The sequence below is a fragment of the Montipora foliosa genome, chromosome 7 (assembly GCF_036669935.1).
Source record: "Montipora foliosa isolate CH-2021 chromosome 7, ASM3666993v2, whole genome shotgun sequence".
Taxonomy (NCBI): Eukaryota; Metazoa; Cnidaria; class Anthozoa; order Scleractinia; family Acroporidae; genus Montipora; species Montipora foliosa.
The window spans coordinates 9,550,287-9,567,353 of record NC_090875.1 but is presented as its reverse complement, the minus strand read 5'-3'; the positions used below and the strand labels follow the sequence as shown (position 1 = coordinate 9,567,353).

At 39.8% G+C, this 17,067-nt stretch overlaps 1 protein-coding gene across 2 annotated transcripts in view; it reads right to left on the bottom strand.

Annotated features, from left to right (window-relative positions):
• Nucleotides 1-12,222, bottom strand: part of LOC138010381 (beta-1,4-N-acetylgalactosaminyltransferase 3-like) — a 107,560-nt gene extending 95,338 nt beyond the window's left edge. Inside the window, exon 1 of one of the 2 annotated variants that reach the window (XM_068857311.1) lies at nucleotides 12,101-12,222. The gene's annotated coding sequence lies outside the window, so the exon portion shown is untranslated. Of the gene's footprint in view, nucleotides 1-10,079; nucleotides 10,560-12,100 lie in introns of those variants that run through there. The other variant, XM_068857310.1, reaches the window with a different exon arrangement.
• Nucleotides 12,223-17,067: the final 4,845 nt, after the last annotated feature.

Sequence of the window (17,067 nt, the reverse complement as noted above, 5' to 3'; positions counted from 1 at the left end):
TTCTGGTGTGAAACTTTTGCGGTGATTGTCTGACCAACTACGACCATGGCTTTTGCTGTGAAACTTTGCACCAGTTCTGGTGTGAAACTTTTGCGGTGATTGTCTGACCATATACGACCACGGTTTTTGCTGTGAAACTTTGCACCAGTTCTGGTGTGAAACTTTTGCGGTGATTGCCTGACCAACTATGACCATGGCTTTTGCTGTGAAACTTTTTACCAGTTCTGGTGTGAAACTTTTGCGGTGATTGTCTAACCAACTACGACCATGGCTTTTGCTGTGAAACTTTGCACCAGTTCTGGTGTGAAACTTTTGCGGTGATTGTCTGACCACATACGACCATGGCTTTTGCTGTGAAACTTTGCACCAGTTCTGGTGTGAAACTTTTGCGGCGATTGTCTAACCAACTACGACCATGGCTTTTGCTGTGAAACTTTGCACCAGTTCTGGTGTGAAACTTTTGCGGTGATTGTCTGACCACATACGACCGTAGCTTTTGCTGTGAAACTTTGCACCAGTTCTGGTGTGAAACTTTTGCGGTGATTGTCTGACCACATACGACCACGGCTTTTGCTGTGAAACTTTGCACAAGTTCTGGTGTGAAACTTTTGCGGTGATTGTCTAACCAAATACGACCATGGCTTTTGCTGTGAAACTTTGCACCAGTTCTGGTGTGAAACTTTTGCGGTGATTGTCTGACCAACTACGACCATGGCTTTTGCTGTGAAACTTTGCGCCAGTTCTGGTGTGAAACTTTTGCGGTGATTGTCTGACCACATACGACCACGGTTTTTGCTGTGAAACTTTGCACCAGTTCTGGTGTGAAACTTTTGCAATGATTGCCTGACCAACTATGACCATGGCTTTTGCTGTGAAACTTTGCACCAGTTCTGGTTTGAAACTTTTGCGGTGATTGTCTGACCACATACGACCACGGCTTTTGCTGTGAAACTTTGCACCAGTTCTGGTGTGAAACTTTTGCGGTGATTGTCTAACCAACTACAACCATGGCTTTTGCTGTGAAACTTTGCACCAGTTCTGGTGTGAAACTTTTGCGGTGATTGTCTGACCAACTACGACCATGGCTTTTGCTGTGAAACTTTGCACCAGTTCTGGTGTGAAACTTTTGCGGTGATTGTCTGACCAACTACGACCATGGCTTTTGCTGTGAAACTTTGCACCAGTTCTGGTGTGAAACTTTTGCGGTGATTGTCTGACCATATACGACCACGGTTTTTGCTGTGAAACTTTGCACCAGTTCTGGTGTGAAACTTTTGCGGTGATTGCCTGACCAACTATGACCATGGCTTTTGCTGTGAAACTTTTTACCAGTTCTGGTGTGAAACTTTTGCGGTGATTGTCTAACCAACTACGACCATGGCTTTTGCTGTGAAACTTTGCACCAGTTCTGGTGTGAAACTTTTGCGGTGATTGTCTGACCACATACGACCATGGCTTTTGCTGTGAAACTTTGCACCAGTTCTGGTGTGAAACTTTTGCGGTGATCGTCTGACCACATACGACCACGGTTTTTGCTGTGAAACTTTGCACCAGTTCTGGTGTGAAACTTTTGCGATGATCGTCTGACCACATACGACCACGGCTTTTGCTGTGAAACTTTGCACCAGTTCTGGTGTGAAACTTTTGCGGTGATTGTCTAACCAACTACGACCATGGCTTTTGCTGTGAAACTTTGCACCAGTTCTGGTGTGAAACTTTTGCGGTGATTGTCTAACCAACTACGACCATGGCTTTTGCTGTGAAACTTTGCACCAGTTCTGGTGTGAAACTTTTGCGGTGATTGTCTAACCAACTACGACCATGGCTTTTGCTGTGAAACTTTGCACCAGTTCTGGTGTGAAACCTTTGCAGTGATTGTCTGATCACATACGACCATAGCTTTTGCTGTGAAACTTTGCACCAGTTCTGGTGTGAAACTTTTGCGGTGGTCGTCTGACCACATACGACCACGGCTTTTGCTGTGAAACTTTGCACCAGTTCTGGTGTGAAACTTTTGCGGTGATTGTCTGTTCACATACGACCATGGCTTTTGCTGTGAAACTTTGCACCAGTTCTGGTGTGAAACTTCTGCGGTGATTGTCTGACCACATACGACCACGGCTTTTGCTGTGAAACTTTGCACCAGTTCTGGTGTGAAACTTTTGCGGTGATTGTCTGACCAACTATGACCATGGCTTTTGCTGTTAAATTTTGCACCAGTTCTGGTGTGAAACTTTTGAGGAAATGGTTTCCAGTTGATTGAAACAGCAAGATTAATGCATTGACTTTGCAGGTCGCATTTCACTTAAATGCCGAATTGTTATAGTGCACCACCAAGGGGAAAAAGAACTATACGAACATTTGACTCTGTGTTCATTGCGTTGTTATTTGTTTACGTGTCATCTTGATCGCCCTGCAACTACTTCCGAAGTTCACATTTAAGCGAGGACCTCTATTTCAAGAAACTGTGAGTACGGCTTATTGTTATTATTATTATTATTATTATTATTATTATTATTATTATTATTATTATTATTATTACTATTTTTGTTGTTATTATTATTAATATTATTAATATTTATTATTATTAATTTTCATTTATTATTGAATTATATATTACTATTGATGTTTATAGTAGCTTCGACAATTATGTATTGAAACCTTGCTGGCTGGCTCATAACGTACGCCAACGCTCGCTGGCAAACTCCAAAGCCCCTTATGCGCTGGCTGGCAATAGGTGTCGTTTCGCATTTTAAAATATGCTGGCTGGTTAAAAGCTGTCTCACACGATGGCTGGCTGGGAGTTTTATTTCCTGAAACTCTTGCTCGCTGGCAGTGAAGAGCGGGTATTTTTTTCCCAGGAAAGTTAAATATTAACGAAGATTGACGTAGAAACATTCTAATAGTGGTTACAACATTATATGAACAATTTTGTCAAAAATGGTCGTTGGGTACTCCTGATATATCATTCAAATCGCTTAACTGTGTTGTTTACAGTGATTCCAATTTCAACACTGTTCAATGTACGAAACCGAGTTTAATTTTGAAAGATGCAGGTGTATTTAACATGCGTGCTTTGCAAATTGAGTTCCATGCGATACCACTTGTCCATACATTTTTATCGCACTGTCTGTTCAAGTTTTCCTTTTATGTCTGATATCTGTCTAATTTATGAATATCTAAGAATTAAGTCGTCATATTTTAATCCCGCGAAGAAAATCAAGGACGCGTTAAACAAGTCAGCGATATATTACTTGTTGACTGTAGTCTGCGAATTGCCAATGTTTACAAAATTCTGTCGCTTATAAAACTCGATCCTTTCAAGATACAGGTTTCAAACATCTATAACTGAAATTGCTTAATTGTCTAGTTTTCAATGATACCACATTCAAGGTTGTGCCATATACGAAACCGTGTTAAATCTTTTTTTAAGGAGACAGCTATATTTAACATACGTGCTTTGCAAATTCACTTGAATCCGATAACACGGGTTCAAACATTTTTATCGGACGCTTGATTCAAGTTGTCCTTTCATGTTTGGTACTGTTGTAGAGCTCTATCTGCCTACTCTATCACCATATAAGAATTAAGTCATCATATTTTAATCCCGCAAAGGAAACCGAGAATGCGTTTATTAAAGTCAGAGAGATCGTACTTATCGACTATAGTCTTCAATTTGCCATTCTGTACAAAATCCTGTCGGTTACATAACTTGCTTCTTCCAAGATACAGGTTTCAAAACATAAGTCAATGTAATCGGTCAACTCTGTAGTCAACAAGTCAAGCTCGTCCACAAAATGTATATACGCGTTTGTCTCAACATCCTCCGCCATTTTTGTTTGATGGTAAATCGCGAACGACGCGAATCATTGCGTGGGAATTCGCTCAGCTGTCAACATTGGTAAAAATGAGGACATGTGATTGGCTATCAGTTTACCCTCGTGGGAATACCGGATCTTGCAGGAGATCTAAAAATAACTTAAGAGGGATTACAATGGGAATAGGGCCAGTATGAGGGATTACTTCTCTTACCTTCATAATCTCTTGTTTGCATATGAATGGCCTGTATTGTTGTATGCCTTGTTCTTCAAACAATGCCGCTACCAAAGACGACGGAAGGGTCATAGAGCAACAAGCTCATCATCCGCTTTCGACTTGTGAACTGACACGTAAAGGAAAAGAGCTCTCTCTGTCACCAACCCATTTCTGCTTATTTACATATTTTGTATCCACAGAGTCAATATTGATCTTGTGATGATGATTAAAGGATCTTAATTCAGTTAGTTCAAGCCACCACATTGGTTCGGGGAACCGTTTCAGACACCAGAAATAATGGAAAAATGTCCTGCAAAGAAAGTTCCTAATGCTGTTTTTCTCCTTTCACGACAACCGGAAATCTCCAAGTGTTTTACACCTTTTCATTATAAATAATGTTTTATATGGGTAAAGTTTCAGTAAATAGAAAACTAGATTATCTCGAAGCACTGATCATGGACTCATTGCTTCTTGCAGAGTTTACGTTTGATTGTAAACATTCTCACTTTACTGTGTGCGGAACGCTACTTAGACGAATTCGGTAAATCTTAGCACATTCTGTGCAGAATTTGGCATTTTATTAAAATTGCAAAATGAACAGTCCAGTTTTTCCGATTTTACGGATTCTTAGGTCTTTCCAGTTCTTTTATCAGCTTAGAACGTTAATTCAGTGTTCTAACCATTGAACACGATAAATGCAGAATTTGTGTCTAATGAATGTGCAGTTAGGTTTGATAGATTTTCACGGATTTCACCTCCCGTAGAATTTCTGCATGCTACAGCAGCTAATGGCATTCTAAGCACTGAGAATTAAAAATGCCAAATTTCTGCGTCGAGATAAAGTATTACTGCTCTCGCAGTCACGTTCTGGTGTTCCTTTTTTCGGATTTCATCGGGTGCAGAATTTTTGCATGCCAGCTGGAATTGAGTAAATATCATACTTGGACTTTTTAACCACAAAAGAAGGTGCAGAATTTCTGCGTTCCTATCAGTCCGTTTTCGCCTCTTTAGTTGCATTTTTGTGTGCTTGCAGATTTTCATAGATTTGAAAACTAATAGTGGTACTTTGAATAAGGACTGTAAAATTATGACTGCCAAATAAAGGCATTCTTCACTTAACCGGTTGGGTTCTTGTTGGATATAAAGGATTCTCGATAAACAACGTCTAGGCTCGGAGGAATATTTACTAATTCATCAGCATTAGTCATTTTGGAAAAAAAAACACTTTACTTTGGAACGCGTTAAATACTGAATCCCCTTTACAACCATAAAAAGACTGTATGCTGTTACATGCTTGAGGGGGATCAGAAATTCTGAATCCTTTGACAACCACGAACAGATAGCGGTTTTTGTTGTGTCGTGATGGGGGATCAGAAATTCTGAATCGTTTTACAACCACGAACAGATAACCGTTTTGTACTGTGTCGTGATGGGGATCAGAAATTCTGAAACCTTTTACAACCATGAAAAAATAGCGGTTGTTCTTCTGTGTCGTGAAGGGGGATCAGAAATTCTGAATCGTTTTACAACAACGAACAGATAACCGCTTTTGTCCCTGTCGTGAAGGGGGATCATGAAATTATACAATTTGAGGGAATTAGAAAATTGGATGTATTAGTCCTCGTGTTCTCAACGGAAGTCTTACTTTTCTCCTTCCAATTAGCCAAAACCCTTCGGAAACACTAAATTTTTCAGCTACAAATACCAATACTACTCTGAATTTCCCCAAATTGGAACGCCACATTTTAGTTTGCAACGCGTTTTTTCTTATTAAATGAATTCTTCGAGTGATCTATTTGTTGCATCAAAGATAGAATTGATTTACCTACTCCAGGTTACTTAGGTAAACAGCTGGGCAGATAAGCTCTTTGTGCTTGACGTGTGGGTCTATGTATGTGTGTACGGTAGGTTATTTCGACCGGGTTTTGGCACCATATGGAGCTTTTGCACGGCAGCCATGTTGCATGGCAGGAGCAATGAAAATGTTTTGCATTAGAAAGAACATTTGCTCCCATGGGAAAAAGAATCTATTGTTCCTGCCATGCAACATGGCTGCCGTGCAAAACCTTTATACGTCTTAGATAATAGGAAAACGTGGCCACTGACTGTGAAACCGCATCTGAAAACACCTTTTTGCCTTTGTTTAGCCTGCGAATTCGAGCAGTCAAGCATGCTCTTCATGTACCTCGAACCACTGGGAGCCTTCTCGCAGGCTAGTCTTCGTAGAATAAAACTGTCAATAACCTTTTTGTCAATTGTTGCAAAAAGGAAACAGGATTATTCTTCCTTTCTTCCACTCTTTTTATATTGGAAATCAATATTGTTGACACAACTCAGACACCTCTTTACTGACACCCATTGAATTCATTAAGGGTGGACCATTCCTGCACTTTGACAGATCACGAAAAAGTGGTATAGCTTCTTAAAAGAAATCCAGCAACAGAGAGGACAAAGAAAGATAATACAGTTTGTCAAACTCTTACTGCGAAACTCGGAGATCCGTTAACACTGGTTTGAATATTTATAGTATCCTATTGTGGGTTTTACTTTGCTTAATCACTATGCATACAATTAACATTGCAGAAATATTATTATTTTTGGACTTCACGGTTTTCCGAGTTTCACAGTGATCATGCATGACACGAATTTCAAAAAAGGGTTGTATAAAACCGACAACGAAAGCAATTATTCCGAGAAATCGTAAACCGAATACTATTCACTTTGGGTTGACCTATCTTCCCATCTCCCAAAAATGATGTCAACGCATTTCATGGCAAAAATGTGAAACAATCTGATTTCCTGTAACTGTCACAGAGGACTGAAAATCAGGTAAAACATCTGAAGCATTGTCACGTCCGTTTTTATACTAGAGACGTATTATCAGTCTGAACGAACTTGGGCAAGGCCTCCTCAGTAACATGACCTAGAATGGATCTATTCTAACGAACGAACGACTGAGATAATTAGAGATTCGAAAACTGGAAGAGATTAAATAAGATAAAAGGCCAAAAAGTAGACAGATTGCACTTCAGATTTTTAACAGTCTAACATGAATTTCGTAGGAAAGAATAAACACTGAACTGCGTTATACATAAATAATTCTTACAAATAAATAGCTTCAAGTTTTTTTGTAGTCAACATCGGAATTAGGAGGATTGTAGTCTCCAGTCTAACCGAAATCAAAGATTGCTTGCAAGAGGTGGGGTCTTGATTCTGAAGAACAAATCGTCAAATATTATACGAAGTTTATTGACGTCGCTATGCAAAATACACCAGGAACAAGGCATCATTTGTAGTCATGACCGATTTCTAGTCAAACCGAGTTTCGCCGCAAACAGAACGTTCGTACTGTGAAAAATAGGATGGTGAAACGGGCAAATAAAACAACACAAGACAACCTTTGGAGAAACCACTTAGATAAAATTCATAACCATTCACAGAACAATTGCCAAAATGCCGCATGAAGTGGTTTTCGGAATCTCTTTACACTAAGTCCATCCACTCACCTCTAGACCAATTTACTTACCAATATAATACACGAACCTGCTAATAATTGATGGGTATTTGTTGATCTTTCCTACTTTCAGTTTTAACCTGGTTTCAAATAAAATGACCTAGGTTGAAATTAAAATTAACCTGCATTTTATAAATTTAGCAGTAACAGGTACATTGTTCACAGTGACTATCTACAAAGAAAGTCATATGCATGGAAGTACCACGTATATAATAAAACTCAAGTTTTTTTGCTGCCGCAGTAAGTGAGCCTGAAGCGAACAAACGAGGCAGCTCTCTAATCGGGAGAAATAATTTCCCTCTGTCCCCACTGTTCGTCTGTGCATACTGTCCCTCTGTTGCTCTGTGCCCACTGTTCCCTTCTGCTTTCATGTAATGATTAACGATTTCAGTTCACTGGAAATGTTGAAAATTTTCAGTGTATATAAATCTAAATTCACAACTTGTAAATTACAATTTACATGTTTTGTAAAATATATTTTACATGTTTTTTCATAAACGAAATTTACATGATATTTACATCTTTTGTTGATTCTGTAAATTCATCGAAAATTGGAATTTAAAGGATCCTTCGGAAGAGTTAAATTTGAACAAAACATGTAAATAACATGGAAATATTTTAAAAAAATTTACAGTATTTCTGTTTGTAAATTTCATGTAAATTGCTGGGACGAATCATGCCATAACTAGCCGCTGGGGCATCCAGCTGAGAGGCCGGAGAAAACTCTGGTTTCTCAGCTGGATGCCCAGTTACTTGCAACATTTCATTCCCATTGTATTCGATCCTTTAATCAATCATCGCAAATCGTTTGAGGGATGAGCTTTCACGGAATCATGTCATCATCTGAGGGCGTTCAGTTCAGAATTAAAGGAACGGTATAAAATCGAAAGATGTACCTTGCCGCCAGCCCTTAAAATAGCAATGAGAAAAAGCACTCTCCTTGTTCCAGTAACACAATTATATAGGATTCTGACGATATATTTATATTTGTCGGGAAAATCCAAGAGAATCAACGGTTCCACCGTTTCCTGACAATTCATAATATTTTTTAAGTGAAGAAAGACTCTCAGGCAAGGCGTCCTTCCACAGATTTTTCTCGATTAAAGGAAAATACGTTCAATTTTATGAGAATTATAAAACTTTAGAATAGGTCCGGAATGAAACCACTACGATGTGAGGAAAGCGTATTATTAGCTGTAGTAGTATTTTGATTCAGTAAAATTCTCCCGTCTTGCAAGCCGGATTCCTGAATAAAATTTTCAACTTTGAATATTGTTGCTTTGGCTATTCAGAGTTAACCTAATCTCTATTTATTTCTATATTTTGGAGAAAAGCAAACAATTGGCATTTTGCTTGTAACGCCTATGGCAAAATGTAATTGCAACTAAAATTTTAAATTTTCAGAGACCTCCTGCATTCCTTTTTTTCGTCAGTCTTAATACATTTGCCTCTATGGATTTCTTGAATGGCAATTTTAACAACTAATTTTGAAAACATAGCAGAAATCTTTGTATTTTCTGTTAGATGCGGATCCACGTGGAAACAGTATGTAAATATTTAGTCGGAAGAGAAAACCTTGTGGAAATTTATTGGTGTCTTTTTTGGTCCATTTTTAAAATATTTCAACACATGAATTGAAACCAAGATGTTAATCCATTAGCCGGTCAAGCTCCAAGAACGAATTTCCACTCAAACACTTTCACAGTAACCGAGACTCACGTTAACCTTGAAACTTCCTAAGAGATTTCCCTGGTAGCACCGTTGACTCAAAGGAGAATCTCGCTGGCATAGAAACGCACTATGCAGTCAAAACATTCGTCTGTTTTACTGGCCTGAAAAAGGGTATTGTTTATCGAGGGAGATCTGATTTTAATATCTGTAATATACCCGATAGCAGCCATGTTTAATTTGATTTATTGAAGTCACATGGCAGGGCGTCGACCAATCAGACATTTGTCGCCAGTGAAACCGGGTTAGTGTTAGCGTGTGTCACGTTGCTTTCTGCTTTTACGTTGGGAAAGGCCCCAAGAAGTCGAAGGACACAAGCTTCGAGAAACCGCCTCAGTAATTGACGTCAGAAGTTGACCAGTGAGGAACCAAACAATGAAAGTCACTGGTTCTTAATAGCTGGATGAATTGGAGATAGCCAGCCAGCAAATCGAAAGCCGTGAATATCTTACAGTGAGCTAAATCCGTTAAGAACAACGTAAAGTGATCGTGTTTGCGAAGCTGTTCCTGAGCAGGAACTGACATATCGCTAGCTAAACCGAAGAGGAATTATGCGGACTAAGGTGAAATGTTCGAAGCAATCATTCAAGGTCCATTCATGTCACACCATTTCACCTCTGTACAAAGGGAAAAAATGCTAAACTGCAAAATATACCCAGCCACTTATTTGTATGCGAATAACGTTTATTCTTATATGCGTCGTAATTCAAGCGATGCCACTACAACAAGAAATTGGGTGAAGTTCAGTGAAAAAATGCCAGTCGTAATCAAAGGTGTCATGAAAAATGGTTTGAGCATTTACCTGGTGTTGGAGGAGGAGACGTCGTTATTTCTTTGGTCTTTGAAAGAAGATAACCTACCGGTCAGTATAAAATGCAGACTACAGACTGCAGCTTCCAGGTTGCAGATTGGGTTTAAAATGCAGACCAGATACAAAATAAAGACTGCAGACGTGGTCTAAAACTGACGAATGTTTTGACTGCATAGTGCGTTTCTATGCCAGCGAGATTCTCTTTTGAGTCAACGTTGCTACCAGGGAAGTCCTTAGGAAATCTCGGTTGCTGTGACAGTGTTTGAGTGGAAATTCGTTCGTGGAGTTCGGCCGGCTAGTGGATTAACATCTTGGTTTGAATTCATTTGCTGAAAATATTTTAAAAGTGGAGCAAAAAAGATACCAATAAATTTCCAAACGGTATCCTCTTCCGACTACAACGAAACCCAACTAATTGAAGAGAAAATGGTTCGGCCTTGCGTACGTACATTGGCTCAAAGCGTAAGAAGCTCGTTTCCAGGGTCTTTGTGTTGAGTTATTGGGCAAGACACTTTACTCTCTCGGTGCCTCTCTCCACCCAGGTGTATAAATGGGTACCGGCGAATTTAATGCTGGGGGTAGCCCGGCGATGGACTAGCATCCCATCCAGGGGAAGTAGAAATACTCCTAGTGGCTTCATGCTGAAGAAACCAGGATAAGGGAACAGTCATTATTTATGTGGGAGGGAGGGGGGATTTTTTTTTTTTTTTACCAAGAAAGAAAAAACGTGACCCACCCCTTTAAGCTCATTAGTTAATTCTTGACCCACCCCCATATAACTTTATAAAAGAGGTGACCCACCCCCAACCCCCTTCAATCTATACCTCAGTGAACGAAATCAGCATACCTTGTGGACCAGTCTCCTACTCTGCGGCCACTTCTTGTTGATGTGCCTTCTTGTATTGTTAAAGTATGACTGTCATCATCTGATTCACTTTCGCTTTCACTTTCATCACACAAAACAAGGTCATTGTCACTGTCACTCTCATCACTGTCCTCACCAACATTGACGCTTGAAGGAAATGTAGATTCCTTTGAAGTTTCATAATAGTGTACTGTGATTCGCTTGATTTTGTCGATTTTCTTTCCGTTCTTGCTAAGTTTATTATTCTCAATGTATTTGTCGAACTCGGGGACTTTCAGAGTGTCAAGCTCCCCCTTCTCTACAAGTGTTTTCAGTCATAGCAATGTACATCTTTTAAGGCTCGAACTTGCTTTTCTTTTCTTCGCTCTTGCTTACGGATCTCATTGACACTTTGCATTTGCGACAAGTGCTCAATGTAATTCTTCAGCAGTTTTTCGTCTACAATGAACTTGAATGGTCACAAAAAGGAGTTCAGTAGCTCCATATTACAGTCAAACCACCTGAAGCGTGAACACCTAGACATCATTATTGATTTCATTAATCGATTATTGAAAAAATAGGTTTTCCAATATTCAAATCAAAACCGTTACGTTACGTTACAGAGACTAGCACATACCGTGCATTTTACCTTTCGACACACCCATCCGAAAAATTGTTTTTTGCCCTGAGCGGGACTCGAACCCACGTCTCCCTGATTACTAGTCGGGCATGCTAAGCCACTACACCATCAAGGCCACCACGCTGGCAACGCAGCAGATTAATGGGGCCACTTGGCAACGTGGGGATCCCTAGGGCCTAACTTTTCTTCACTTGAGTGTATATCCTTGCCTCTATAACCCTAGACAGGGCTTAGAACACATGAAAGTGAGAGAGAGATTTCGAGACAATGAAAGGTCTAGACTACGTTACGTTACGTTACGTTACAGAGACTAGCACATACCGTGCATTTTACCTTTCGACACACCCATCCGAAAAATTGGTTTTTGCCTAGTAATCAGGGAGACGTGGGTTCGAGTCCCGCTCAAGACATTTTTAAGGGAGCCCGAGTCAAATTCCCCACCCCTGGGCACCTAGTACATGTCAAATTCCCGCCCCTCGGTAACCATTTTCTGCCTGAAACAGGTCTTAGTAATTATTGATATTTAACCTCAGATGGTGTTTACGGCAATACAAGAACCACAGTCCCAGAAGATTGCATCATCTTCAGGGCAGAGTGATGGTGGCCAAGATTCTATAACACAAGTTTGGTGGTACCAAATGTTACATGTGTCACACTGGATCCAAAGGATCTGTTCTTGGTCATCATCTGGATCTTCACTTTTGCAAATTTGGCACACCTGTAAATTGCAAAAGAGACAATCATTTTTAACCTAGTAATGCGCCTAGCAATTTTAAGCCCCAGGGTGGGGGGGGGGGGGACTACTCACGGGAAATTGACTTCGCGAGCTTTTCCCTGAGTAGGGATTTTGACATTTGGGTGCTGCCCTAGGGTCGGGAATTTGACATGGCCGCCATCTTGGAAGACCGAAAGAACCTGGAAACGAGTCTCCTCCACCGTGGACAAATATTTCGCTCATTCTGCTTTTCCCGCCCAACTATGAGCGAAAGAAAGGTAAGCGAATCTGTTTTATTTTCCTTTAAATACACACAGACCAACACTTCTTTTACTCTATGGTCATGTGTCTACAAGTACATTAACTGTCTTCGGTTTTTTTGTTTTTCATGATTGCGTATGTGTTCATATTCATGAGCACGCTTGATATTGACTTTCTTACAAATGCTAATTATTTTTCCCGTTTTTGTTATTCAGGTTCTTGTGCAGTACGGTGACCAACGAAAAGTTATCGTCATTGACGATACTTTTCTGTCCACTGTTAAAACAGCATTTAAAATTGACATCGCAGAAACGTTAGCCTTCCAAGAATATGATAAGGAGTGGGGCGAGTATTTGGATACAGAGGAGGGCGACTTTGCATCTATAAAAGACAAGGGAAAGCTTCGTTTAATTTTGAAAGAAAATGTAAGTTTTTAATAATATTATTAAAATGTAAGATTCGCTTTGTTTAATAAATGCCCGTTATTTTTTTTTACAGAGTTTAAAACAAGATTTATTTTCTTTAGCAAAGTCAGAAACTAAACCAAGCCACCACTAGGCCTTCAAACACTTGCACTTTGACATGTACCTCTACTACCACTTGTGCTTCAAGATCCAAAAGAAAGTGCAGTGTTCTACAATTTTGTAACTTTCAATTTTATAAGTCAAGAGCAACACTAGAAAAAATTATAATTCTTTTGGAATGTTTGCTGCAAGAAATTTAGTTTGTTTGCATGTCTTTGAATAAAGAAGTAATGTTCATTGCGTATAATTTTGTTTGTAGAACTGTGCTTTTATTTGCCACATTTTTACATGTAAGAGTGAACCTTTGCCTAGAACTTGCAATGCTAGCACACTTCTTGCAATTTCCAACTCCATCACAATACATGAATCCCAATAAAACTGACTGGGAGAAGACATGCTTGTTAACCTAATTGTAAAATGTTTTTTATAATTATGTCGTTGATAACAGCTGGTTCAGCAAGGTCAGCAGATGTCACCAGCTCTGGACAAGTTCAGGCTACTATTTTAGTCAATAATGGCAACATCCAGATTGGCCCAAAAGTAAAGGTTAGTGCAAAGCTCTACAGCATCTGGCCTAATTGTATGACCATGAAAAATTCACTTGCATATTGTAATTTCTGTTATCTTAAAATTTATCTCGAAAACTTATATTTAATTACATATTTACACACACACATATATCATCATTTTTTTATTCAAAGGGAATACGGAAGTCACTGTGTACATTGCACTTAACAGGAACTTCCTTCTTACTGTAGGCATCCTGTGTAACCAGTAACACCAAACAGGATCTTATTGAATCTTCCAAGATCTATGGCAAGGGATCCACATGGGTTTTGACACCATATGCCGGGCTGCTGTTAATGAGGCCTCAGCAAAACTGGCCTTGGGAGATCCTTCCCTCTTAATAGAGAGAGATGTGCTTTATGAACAAGCCAAAGAAGCTGTAAGGAACGATACCACTTTTTCATTTAAGAAGGGTAAGTCAAGAACAACTTTGTCGAGTGGAAGAGATGAGGAGATTCCAACAAAGAGAAAGTACACAACTGATTCATTTAGGAAAGAGCACATTAGTAACCTCATGGAAGATATTGATGGAAAGCAAAAAGGAATCAGGTTCCAAATGTTACATCAAAGTAAAGCCCAAAATTCCAAAGACTGGGAGACTTTTGAAGAAATTCAGAAAGAAATGAACACACTCAGGCGAGAATTACATAAGTTGCAGCAGGAGTTACAATTGTTGCAAAGAAAGGAGAAGAAGGCAAAGTGGTATAAGAAGAATAAAAAGTTTGATGATGGAGAAGAGATTACTAATGGTGAGGGGAGGAAACAGAGAAGTGTCTTTGAAAGCTTGAATCAAGAAAAGATTAAAGAAAAAGGTACAACAGTAGAAATAGATGGTGGAAATGTGAGTGATCCCCAGGAAACACGTGTAATCAGACACAAACTGCAAAAAAAGGGGGTCAAAATTTTTGGGACAGCCCCCTCTAGAAACTTCAAAATCTAGGAGGGGGCCTTGTGAGAATGAAAATATGTGTTTGAAAAGTTATCAAAACGTATCGAATTACATCAAACTTGACAATTTTACTGATGTATCCAGATTAGATGGATTCACACTGGATATGTACATTCTAGCAAAAGAAAAAATATGCTGTGAAGAACATAAGCAGCCATGTAGTGGCTCATAAACTTGAATGAAGCTTTTCGAATGTCAAATCCTGAGATAAAGTACAAGGCAAAGGATGCAAAAAAGAGGCTGTTACAGATGCCTCTGGCTGCCTTGAGAATAACAGAATGTAAAAGGGATGCCATTTATCTTGTGTCAAAGGAGACTAACCTCTGTTAGCAAAACGGTCCATGACAGATTTGTAGGTGATGTGGCTCATCAGTTCTCACTGAGTAAAGAGATAACTGAGACAACTTGTTACCAAAATTCCCAAAGCTAATGGACATTCTCAAGTCTTGTGAGCTGAATTGGTTTAGCTTTGTGGAAGTCATGAAAGAGAAGATGAATGATTACTCTAATGAAGCTATTGATGAATTGCTGGATTTTTGTGGTCAACTTCATCTATTTAATTTAGAAGAGAGGGAAGAACTGATAATAGCGAAAAGCCGACAGGCATTTCTCCTTGCACAGAGGCTTGAAGCAAACGACTCTAATGCAGATGATGAAGCTGTGCTCTCAGAAGCAGAGGAAGTTGAGGCCGACTGGGGAAGTATCCATGACCCTTTGCAAAAGGAGGCACAGTCAGCAATTGTACAAGAGATAAGGAACTTGCGATTGAATGCCAAGAGACAAGCAGCAAAGAAGGTTGCAGAGGCAAGATTTTTGAGGAGAAGGAGGGGCAAGAATGTCAGCAAGATCGTGAAAGAGTGTCCAGACATTGGTCAAACAATAGAAAGTTATGTTAAGAGTGCTGGTGCTGGGGCAGACAGTTGGCGCAGGACAGGCGTCCTCACCTTCGATGGCAATCGTAAAGTGCAGAAGGAACCAACGTTTAGCAGAATCAAAGAGCATCTGGAAATGGTATATGGAAGGAAATTTGGGTATGGTACAGTTGTTGAACTTTGTGTTGCAAGACACAAGCGAAGAAAGTCATCTACACGCTATAGAGGTCTTGAAAGAGTAACATGCAGAAGAGCAAGGAAAGGATTTACTTTGAGATACAACCCGGACCAGCACTGGTGAGCAGCATTTTACAGGGGACTGGATGCATTGCAGCTTAAGGATGGAAATGATATCCTGAATGTTAACCGTGATGACCAAGCAGGCTTTCGTCTTGACACCCTTGCAACACACAGGAAACATGCCACACCATGTATCTCTGAAGGGGAACCACTAACAACTAAATCAAACTATGTTAATAAATATCCATCCAGTCTACAGACTACCTCATACAACTTCTTGAGTACCGGAACGACCGCTGAAATTTGTGATGGCATTGGCAAAGCCACGCCACTGCACAGCAAGAATCCAGGTCAACATTTCCCTGATTTAATTGCGATAGAGACCTATCCTGATGTGCAATCAGCTTTCTTCAACTGCCTCACCGGAGAGAGAAAGACAAAAAATTGTGTTCGTGTTGATGGTGGTCATGACGAGGGCCCCTCTCACAAGGAAGTCCAATTTTGGTGGACGTGCTACCATCTTGATAAAGCATCTCAAGTTCTCATTCTTACAACACGGGACAGTGGATCAAGTAACAAAAAGAGAATTGAGCTCCAAAATGGATGTCTTGCGCTCGCCCATTCTAATTTATTCATACCATCTACCTTGAATGGTTCATGTTTAGACTCCCAAAACGGTAATGTTGATGAAGCCAAATTAAAGCAGAACCTCAGTGATGCAATTGACGTCTACTTAAGCCGATTGAATAAATGTCCATGTGCAGATACGGTCATAGATCTTTACAAGGGTACAGACAGCGCAGAAAAACAAAAATTGAGAACAATTGTTAAAACATTTCTCAAGGGAAAACCCAGCTTGAAAAAGAAACTTAAGGAAGATCACCCTAGTGATTACCAGTGGATAGAAGATGTGTGGAATCTTCGAGCACGTCACCTGGTCCCTGGTTTACCAGATAAATATGTCTTCCATTTAACCTGCTGCTACCAAAATGACTGTATTCACCCTCTGCGTAAAGAAGGAAGGCCAGTTGTTGAACCACTTTGGTACCATGGAGGTCCCCCTCTCAGCTTCACCCCTCTTCCTGTACAAGATTCAAACAGGTAAGACAAATTCACCGTTTACGATTTTTAGTGAACACTGCACATCAAAGTTCTTCCTTTATTTTCTATCTCATAGACCCTATGGCAATCCGGCTTGTAACGATTGCAAAGGATACTGCTGTGGCCATTATATGATGCCTGAAGAGTATTTTGGCAGACATTCTGATGTAACCTTAAGAGTGTCTCCACCTCCAACAGAAGTCTTGAAAGACATGTTTGGCAGAAGAGACCCTGAAGAAGCTGCTGCTGAAGTATTCCTCCCACAA